Source organism: Misgurnus anguillicaudatus, chromosome 21, assembly GCF_027580225.2.
Source record: "Misgurnus anguillicaudatus chromosome 21, ASM2758022v2, whole genome shotgun sequence".
Classification (NCBI taxonomy): Eukaryota; Metazoa; Chordata; class Actinopteri; order Cypriniformes; family Cobitidae; genus Misgurnus; species Misgurnus anguillicaudatus.
Window position 1 is genome coordinate 63,227,162 of NC_073357.2, and position 10,828 is coordinate 63,237,989.

General features: G+C 37.2%; 1 long non-coding RNA gene across 1 annotated transcript; it reads right to left on the reverse strand.

Moving 5' to 3' along the window:
• Positions 1-252: 252 nt before the first annotated feature.
• On the reverse strand, positions 253-2,303 carry LOC129453641 (uncharacterized). Its single transcript, XR_008647506.2, has 3 exons — positions 1,935-2,303; positions 928-992; positions 253-848 (listed from the first exon to the last, which is right to left on the reverse strand). It is a non-coding gene; the product is annotated as an uncharacterized lncRNA (long non-coding RNA).
• Between the last annotated feature and the right edge of the window lie 8,525 nt (positions 2,304-10,828).

A 10,828-nucleotide genomic window follows, 5' to 3' on the forward strand; every position in this document is an offset into this window, starting at 1 on the left:
GAAGCATGCGTGTATGTGTGATGTAGTAGCAGTAACCTAATAGTAGTACAAACAATATTGATTTATGCAGTGTATAAACAGAATATATTATAAGAAAAACGGTTACACTTTATTTTGAGAGTCCACTTTAGACATTCTACTAACTATAAATAACTTTGCAACTACATGTCAACTAACTTTCAATAATTTGCAACTATACGTCAACTAACTGTTATTAGATTATTAGTAGACTGTAAGGGTTATGGTTAGGGAAGAGGTTTGGGTTAGTGGATTAAGTTGACATGCACCTGCAAAGATACTTATGATCAGTTGAATGTCTGTTGAGATATCATCACAATAAAGTGTTAGTAGATATTAAGCAGACAGTCTAGTAATTATCTAAATATTGGTAGTTCATAAGTAGTTACAAAGTTACTGATAATTAGTAAAATGTCTAAAGTGGACTATCGAAATAAAGTGTTACCAGAAAAAGAATAAATATTCATATTCAGCAAGAACCATATGTACAGCTATGGGCAGTGTGGTACCGTTGTAGTGCAGGACCCTTCATTGGGGAAGTATTTCAAAAGTGCGCTGTGAAAGACTTCCAGTGGCCCTTTGTGCAATTATATAAAGAGAAAGAAAGAAGGGATATAACAAATTAAAACATGATCATTAGGATTTGGAAAAACAATCAAGTGTACAAGCGCAACTTCTCAACAGTATGTTTGAACAGGGCCATCTTTTCCATGTCTCTCAGAAGCCTTTTGTCAAGGACCAGCGATGACAGCTCTTGAAATGCCACAGAATCCTTCTTCATGTCCCCCTTACTGGTTGCACAGGAAAACCACATATGATTTAGTAAAGACCTATAAAAGATAATACAATTAGTAACTTTGAACCTTGCAAACCAATGTAAAATCTCCCACATTACATACAAACACTGACCTGGTCCATGCAAGGAGGATTTCGCTGTTCTTTTTTCCCCTTCTTCTGCATCTTCTTCCGGAAACCTGTGAGTAAATGCAGAACAATACTTTTGCATGACTTTCACCAAAATAGCAGCGGAAGTTTGACTTTGCAGGTAGTTTTTGAATTTCACCACCGGATCAATAAAGTCTAAATATGAATATGGAAAGTAACTAAAGCTATAAAAATGATATGCAATACAGTAATATGCAATGATAAATTGCATATTACTATATTTTACAGATAAAATGCAATGGTATTGAGGTGTAGCAAGCATAAATATTATTTAATTAATAATGTACATCTCGCAAATGTATCTGCAGTTATCTCAACCATTGAATAACTCTACAGCAGTGCTTCTCAAATAGTGGGGCGGGACCCCCAGGGGGGGCTCGACGCGACACCAGGGGGGGGCGCGCGAGACCCCGGGGAAAATAACTTTTCAGGAAGTGATTTTTTTTTGCACCGTCACTTAAAGACATTACACCCCAAACACGCTGATAAGCCGCTTGAGTTTTTTATTATTATTTATTGATTATATTTAATTAAATTTTTCAGTATGAAATGGTCAAAAAATATACTGTAAATAAGGATTGATTTTTTTATTTCAGGCACATTGATGCATTTTAAGTCTTTACTGTTACATACTAAAAAACAATGTTAATAAAGTTATTCTTTGTTGTAAGTTGATTGATATTTCTTTTTTTGTGTTTTCTTTACTAGTTAATAAGGATACAATGTTTTGCAGATGTGTAATTTTATAGACAAATTATACTATTTACAGTCGCGGCAGAGAGTTGGGGGAGGCTTTCGTGCTTACGTAACTCCAGAAGTAGCTCGGTAGCTAACAGTTGTTTTATTTTGAGAACAGCCAACTTATATGTCATTGTCTATCTAGCATTACTTTGCTAACTTTACTGCATACAACTGTATCACTATGTAAAGGCTACTGTGTGATCAGAAACTAGTATTTGCAAGAGTCTTACCTCTAACGTAGACGAATGCGTTTGATACCAGATGGCCCCTGCTGTTCGTCGTGTCTGTGAAGGTAAACATGGACAGAATTGCAGTGTCCTTTAGCGTGTTTCACTGCAAACCCTCAGGTTTTTCAATTTTACCGCATTGGTGTCTTCTCGAAACTTTGGGTGGTTGATAGCCCGCAGCCATTATTTACACCACTGCAAATGATGAAAACGTAATGCTTGTCCTTTCTCGGTTTTGGTCGTCGAACATCCCGGTACAACGGTACAAAACAAGGTAGTATTTATAATAATATATCAACTAAATCGTCGCAGAGACGTTTACTGGTGTCTGTAAAAGTTGTATTTAGCCTAGTTGAATCTCCCTCCCTCCTGCCCTCTCGAACCGGTAGGCATAACTAGGGAGTGGCCTTGTAGAGCAGCGAAGCAATGCATTCTGGGATTTGGTGTTTTTCATCCACATAAGCAAAAAACCAAATTTTCTGGCTTGGCCTAGAAGGCACCAATTTCTAAAATAACTTCACACTTCTACTACATATGTGACCCAATTTAATAATATATTCAAATTTAAATTGGCTGAAGAATTCCTTTAATTCCTGTTCACTGTCTCTCTCATTGCGAAGTCTTGTTAGCTGTTTACTGCAATTCCGAGCATTTACATTTCACTCTGATTACTCTGGTCATTCTGGTTTCGATCTCTGCCTGTTCATTGGATTATCCTGTTCTTGTTTTGCCCTTGTCTGTTTTGTTTACTTATCTTTGCACTGCCTACATGTGTATGACCTTTTGCCTGTCTCGCGGATTTATGTTTGTGGATTTACCCCTTAATAAAACCTGCACTTGGATCCTCAACCCTTTAAGTCTCGGAGCAGTTCATTACAACATCAATAGTAGAATTTTAGACTAAACGCTAGCAAGCAGCATTAACTAGCACATAGCATTAACTAGCATATAGAGTTAACTAGTATATAGCGTTAACTAACATATAGTATTGACTAACATATGGCACTAACTCAGCAGTCACAGCTTTGTCTTTAACATTGTAACAACACTGTAATTAATTTAAAGGCGGAGTCCAGGATGTTTGAAAAACGGTTTGGAAAAGGAGACGGGCCGACTACCAAAACACACTTATTGCCAATCAAATGAAATCAAATGCCGGGTTGCGTATGTGTGGGTGGGTCTATCAACAGAAGGTCCAGATTCTATTGGGGTTTGGGCGTGTTTGTTTAGGTGATTTCAAATATCAACATTGGCTTTCAAACATCATGGACTCCGCCTTTAATGTGTAATTTAATGTTGTGGTGTACATCATGAATGTAAAGTCAGAGTTGGTGTTATGTTGAGATTGGTCTGTTTTCCGGCGGTCTTTTGTATGCACAAGGTTTACATAAGAAGAAAGAAACCATCGTGTTTAAGGATCATGATATGTCATTAGCATGTACACAACTCTTATCATTCATATATGCCTAGATAAATACAGTTTTACATTCTGCAGCACTTTTGAATATATTTTAAAAATACAGTGGCAAGAAAAAGTATTGTCATGATCCTGTCTATTTCTCTCACCCTCTCAATGCACACATACACCGTCACGCTCTCATTATCCTCTTCACAGCTTTTTCAATTCTCCCCATTGCTTCACTCTCTCCAACTGTCCTTCATCTTCTCTCATCAACTTTGGCTTTATCTATCTTGCCCTGTCTCTGTCGACTTGTCAGATTGTTAGACCTTGCAGACATGTTAATCCGAGTTTGTGCTGACTACATCGAATACCATCCTGTCCTGTCCTGTCTGTGAGTTGCGCTACCTATTATATGCTGTTGGTATTATTCTGCATCTGTTATCATACATCCACAGAACTTTGACTCGAGTGGAACGGTGGCTGTTACCTGTGTGGTGTCTCTGCCTGTATCCTGCACCTTCCTGCTCACACCGGGTCCCCAGTAAACCTCGCTGCCCTTTCTGTTCTGCACTGCCACAAAGGACATTTGGGTTCTCATTTAACAGTCGTCTGGAGGCTTTCTGTTTATTGTTGTCTTTTGATGATGCTGATTAACTTTCCTGTGGCCAGCTACAATAAAGGTTCACTAACTGCTATCTCTGCTTTTGAGTCCTCTCTCATTCATCACATAACAATCTGACCAAAACATGGACTCAGCAAGTAGCAGCCCGTTTCAGTCTGCCGTCGAACTCAGGGTGCCCATCCGGGTCGTCACAAGGAGGACATCACTGCTGCCAGACATGAGGGGTTATTATAGTAAATGAAAACTATCACGAAAACTGAAACTATTAGTAAAAAAACATTTTAGTTAACTGAAATAAAATAAAACGAAGGTTTCTAAAAAAAAACTAAAACTAAACTATAACTAAAATGTGGACCTGCAAAACTAACTAAAACTAACTAAAATTTTGGAAAACAAAACTTGCGTTTTTGTTTTTTAAATGTTATTTGATCAGCAGTTGAACACGGAGTCACTCATATTACCGGATCATAAGCAAATGTTCAGCAGATGTTGCTGAATCATTAATGACCAATAGGTGGCAGACGAATGTCTATTTGAACTCCTGACCTGCACAGCAGCGTCACGTAATGTGAATGATGGCTAGTTTATTAAGACAACCTGTCTTCTGCTGGCAAACCATTACAATAACTGAAGAAGGTTTAATTATATCAATGTACTGTACACGAAAGCATTTAAATGTTAAACATGGCTGAAAACGCTGACGGCAACCACTTGCTTGGCAGTGTTAGCTGACGCTTTTTGGTTGATAAAGAATGTCCGCTGAACTTATCTGAAATTGTATAAGCTTTTGCAGATAATCAACAAATAATATTATATATTAATATTAAGTCAACAAATAATTATTAGTACAACAATGTCTTCTGGTACAGAAATGGACACTCATAGACGGAACATTAAACTGCATTGATTTTCAGTTGTTCTGCACAGACATAAGTTTGTACAAGTAAGATGTGCTGATTCAATCTAAATTATCTGGGTTATTTTTAACCCAATGCTGGGAAAATATTGGACAAAACACACATTAGGTTATAAATAAACATATGCTGGGTTGTTTCAATGCAATGCTGGGTTGTTTTAATATGATTATTTATAACCAAACATGTATATTTATATATTTATATTATATATACCCAGCTTAAATAACCTAACAGAATTTAGAGTGTTGGTTGGTGTGGTATTTGTCCTGCCCTTTGATTGACAGAACTAAATAAACTTATTTAAAAAATATATATATTGTTATCTTATTTTCAACATTATCAGATTTGGCAAGGTGTATGTACACAACCATGATATTATGCTAAATACTAAAACTATACTAAAACTAAATAAAAACTAAAAGTAATGATTTTTGAAAAATAGAAGTTCCATCCTCCCTTGATGACCTCATTGCACTGGCCTTTTCGGGTCGAGAAATGGTTCGATCTTCAATGCAGAGTCTGTCGCAAGGAGTCTGCTCCCCCCACCTCGTCTGACGGTATTGCCCCCTTCTCTGCCGAGGTGGAGCCTGAGCCAATGCGTTAGGAGGACTCCGCATCTCTCTCAAGGAGCGTGAGAAAAGAATCTCTAACCGACTATTTCCTTTTGATTTTTCGTTCACCTTATATGCCTATAGTCCTAGGTCATCCTTTACTTAAGCACCATGATCCTCATATAGATTGGTCAAAGGGTTCTGTTGTGTCTTGGAGGGTGTCATGTCATGTTGAGTGTTTAGTGTCTGCCATCCCTCCTGTCTCCTTCTGTTTCTGTTTTTCAGGATGATTTGTTGGGCGTTCCGGAGGAATATTACGATCTGCTGGGCCACCTCTCTTACTCCTCATTGTCCTTACGAATGCTCCATTGATCTCCTCCCTGGGACCACGCCCCCAAGGGGAAGGCTCTATTCTCTGTCAGCTCCCGAACAGGATTATCGGGGGCTGAATGACATCACTGTTAAGAACCGCTACCCCTTGCCTTTGATGTCATCAGCCTATCAGCCAGTAAGATTTTTACCAAGCTCAACCTTCGCAACACCTACCATCTAGTTTGTATTAAGAAGGGAGACGAGTGGAAGACCGCTTTTAACACTCCCCTCAGTCACTTTGAACATAGTGTACTCCCTTTCGGTTTGGCCAACACACCCTCTGTCTTTCAGGCCCTCGTCAAGGATGTACTTAGTGATATGCTCAACATTTTTGTTTTGTCTATATTGACGACATATACATTTTCTCTCCCTCCCTCCAGGTTCATGTCCCGCATGTTCACAGAGTGCTCCAAAGCTTACGCGAGAACCGACTATTTGTCAAGGCAGAGAAGTGTTCCTTTCACGTATCCTCTGTAACGTTTCTGGGTTCTGTAATCACCTTTATCATCAAATACCCTAAGTCAAGGGTACTGACAAAACATAATGTGTCTAGAAAAAAACATGTTCTGAAAACCATGAAATTCCAAAAATTTCACATACTATTTCTTGCCACTGTAAATATATTTTAAAGCATTTATATTAACATGGCATTGGAAGAAAAAACATTGAATGTGAAAACCTGTAAATGAAAGGTTTGCAAAGGGTAAAAATAAATATATTTACAACTGCAAAAATGTACTTATAATATTATATTTTATACATAGTCCTACTTTATAAATTTCTATATTTTGGACAGATTTTTTTTTTTTGCTGTATCAGTTTTAAAACTAGAAATGTATTTTGTATTTGTTGACCTTAAAATACATTTCAAAATACATTTCTCTCTTTTTGTTTAGTAACTTAAATATTTGAGAACCAATATATAGTTTAGTGTTTTCTGGTCGATTTGACACTTTAAACAATTGTGTAGGCAAATTTACATTTATTAACGGCAATTAACTAAACATCATTAGGTGAGCTCTGACCATGAATCAGTAGGAATAAACACATTTAAGCTTATGAACTTAAATAGTAATATTGACTCGAGGTCATTTGAAACCATAGTAGACACTGGTTCATAAGCTCACTTTGTGAATAGCTTCAAACAGGCATGCTAGTGATTAGATCTTAGGCTTCACTTCGGGTAATAATTATGCATCATTATGTGAGCCCAAACATGACAGATTTATCTCAGTAAATTAACTTGCATAATAAAACTGACCAGATCCTTTTGTGATTAGCACCCCATGACTTAACCTGTATGACAAAACAATCCCCTAAAAATGTGTTTTCAAAAAAAATTAAAAAAATGGATGCAATGCATATTTTTGAGTCAGGAACAAGGTTTTGTTTATTGAGCAACATTTAAGTGCATTTTAATATTTTTTTCAAAATGGTTTTGATTTTTGATTTAGAATTTGTGCCATTTAAATTTATAATCCTGAAAATAATCTTAACTTGTACAGTTTTAACATAAAACTAATATATGAAAACTACAAAAAAAAAAACATATAATAACTATTATAGATAATCTAAACAAGTTCGCTACATTTTTAGCTTATTAAAATGATTTAGCTTAATGTTTCATTCATAGCAGTTACTGTAATTGCACCCTTTGACTTTCTGGTTGCATCACCTGATCTATGAAATGAATTTACAATAACACAGATTTGCAGATGCTGGTATTAGCTTTTGCCTGTGATATCATTCACAAATACATTTTTAAATACAATTAAAATGTGTTTGATAAAATGTGTTTTGACATGCACTGACATTTGTGCTTTTTTCAGTTGCTTAATAACATATTAATGGCAAAAGTCTCATAACACTGCCTTCAGCACAAACTGGGCTACAATATTATATGATCAACATTAAGGGTGTCACGATTTCGATTTTAAATCGAAATCGATCGAAATTAAGTCACAGCTTCGAACTTCGAATTAAAAAATGGGATCGTCGATGCTGCCACGCCCCCATTTCACGTCCGGTCGGCTTGCCAAGCGAGGAAAAAAACTCTCAGAGATGCCTTTAAAAACATCTGTCCAGCGGAACGCGATCATATTTTAAACACGAGAGATGTATTGCTACAACTCCTTGAAATGCATATCATAAACAGGATTACCAGTGATCTGACTTTGGACATAGTGCAGCTCTCTGCACGTGCGCGATAGCGAGGGAGGCGCAAAGATGCAGCGAGTTATATTTTAAACAAAAGAGATAGTTTGCCTCCGCTTGCATGAAACGCATAAAACTGAACAAATACGTAAGGATTACTACTTTAGTTTATGTTCAGACTTCGGACAGATGCGAGCACGTGCACGTGAGACAGAGAGAAGCGCAGCTGCTTATTATGCTGGATTTATTTCAGATGCTATGAGTCCAAGACACGCGTCTCTAACATGGACTTAATGCACATGGACTTATTATTTCATAGCCTGCACTGGTGTCCTCCTGATTTACCACGTTGTAAAACTTATTCCAGGCAACCCTTTCTGACATTCTATTTCCTTTGTTTTTAATTCTCATTTTTTGAGTTTGCCACGTTCCTCCTTCGCCAGCGTTGATAAGAGCTGTGTCAAAATGCGTCCCAATTTCTCCGCGCTGTTAATGATAGAACGAATGGATCCTTAACAGCCGAGGATATCCCAAACAGTTAAAAGCTTTATTAAATAAAAGTGTGTATTTATTAGAAAACTTTTTCTTGTCACTGTTTTAGTATTATAAGTTATGTTTTGTGTTAATATTATTCTGTTTATGTTGCGTATATTTCTAGGTTGATTATTTGATGTGCTCTTGAATAGATTAATCTACATCAATGTGTCATATGTTCTAAAATAAATTAATATTTTTCTGATTACATATTTATTTTAATAAGTCAGAAATGTCTCCGCTGTTTTCTGCTGACAGGCGCGGTGGGCGCTACTGGGGGCGTGTGCAGCAGGTGACGCAAATTTTGGGTCCTCAGAAGGCTAGACCGTCTCATTTCAGTCAAAGTTTCAGTTCTCTTCTTGAACTTCTGAGGCTGCCACTATGAAAGACAGAGATGTCGCATGCTTAGAAGGACAGAGCTAATAACAAGCAGTCGATCCAGCACCCGCCCGAATTTAATTAAAATATTATTTTTCGTCACGTCATCCGCCCGATCCATGTAACTGCCAACCGCGCATAGTCCATGTGCGTGCAAGAAGGAATCCTCTCTCTACAAGCTCTCGCGTTAAGTGAAGCCCACAAACCCCCATGCGAGTTGTGCAATGTGCATGTTAATGTTAAAGTATTATAATCAGGGTTTAAATTGGTCTCGCTCTGCTCGTGCCAGTGTACCCGCTGCGCTTGTGCGTGTGTACTCGCTGCGCTGGTGCATGTGCACTGACGTGAAGGGAATAATGTGTTTCCATTCATTATGGGGCATACTCACCAACGCAAGTTCAACGATTTGCGAGAGTAGATTACATACAAAGTCAATGCAAAGACGCAATCAGACGCATCGCACGGCGAAAAAGCTCAGGAACTTCAAGAACGCGCTTTCACACAGGATCATTTGACATTGTAGAGACAAGTGAGAGAGCGAGAGAGAGAGAGAGCGAGAGATAGAGAGAGAGAGAGAGAGAGAGAGGAGAGAGAGAGAGAGAGAGAAGAGAGAGAGAGAGAGAGAGAGAGAGAGATAGAGAGAGAGAGAGAGAGAGAGAGAGAGAGAGAGAGAGAGAGAGAGAGAGAGAGAGAGAGAGAGAGGTAATAATGGTGCCCACGTCGAGGAAACTTAATAGAAGACTAGAACGTGTTAAGGACTAAAGTATGTATGTCACTCATCTAATTACAGTATGTTAACTGGATAACACTTCATATAACTCATTGTATAGTTTAATACATTTATGTATTTTAATTACACAAATCAAACCATACTATTGTTTTAGCTGCTGACCAGCATAGGTAATCTCTATTGCTAATTTATTAGACATGTTGATGATACAGTACTGTGTGTTGTACGTTTTCTTGTTAATTTAATCTTTTTGGGTAGCCTATCTTATAGAATTATTCAAGGAGTTGATTCCTTTTACTTCATTTAAAGTTTGATCAATTGTGCATAATGACATGTGCAACAAATGTATATAGGGTGTCAAACTCATAGATTTGCATAATTTAAAATTCAGACACTCTTTATAAAATATTTGTGGTCAATCTCTGGCACAGATTTAAAGTTGAAACTTATCAAATCCTATCAGAGGTCCAGAATGTCATTAAAACACACCAGTGGCTTTGCTGTCATCAGTATTAAACATGTTACCCCTTAAAGTACCCTCCCCGCAGAGCCCCCCCACATAACAAATCCCAATTTAACCCCTAATTATAATAATAATAAATAATGGCATATCATTTTTGTCTAAATTATATGCCATATAAAAAATATGTGATATGTAAAAATCGAGAATCGGATCGAATCGTGACCTTAGAATCAAAAATGTAATCGAATCGAGGATTTGGAGAATCGTGACACCCCTAATCAACATGTATGTACATGTTTGTATTTTTGAGAGAAAAATGTTTATGCATGGTTTTTGAAGAAGCTACATTTTTAAGTCACTGATACAAGTCCACAAAACTCATTCTAAACATGTTTTCCCAAGACTTTCCAAAACAGGATCTAGTAGTCTAGAGTTTTTTTCTTCAAAATGATGTGAAAATCATCTGGCCTGCTCATTCACATGAAACAATATATTGATTTACAATTTCTAAGACGTGGAGGCGTGAACCCACCTAACAGGGAACGTTCCCACAACTTTCGCTAACGTTCTTTTAAGGTTGTGTAAATGTTAGGACAAAACGTTCTTTAAATAATGTTTTTGGAACGTTCTCATAACGTTATTAGTAATTAATTTACGTTCTTAGAACGTTGAGGGAAAACGTTCTTAGAACAATGTTCTTGGAACGTCCTTATGATGTTATTCATATGAATGTTCTCACAATGATGAGAGAAAACGTTCTTAGAACAATGTTCT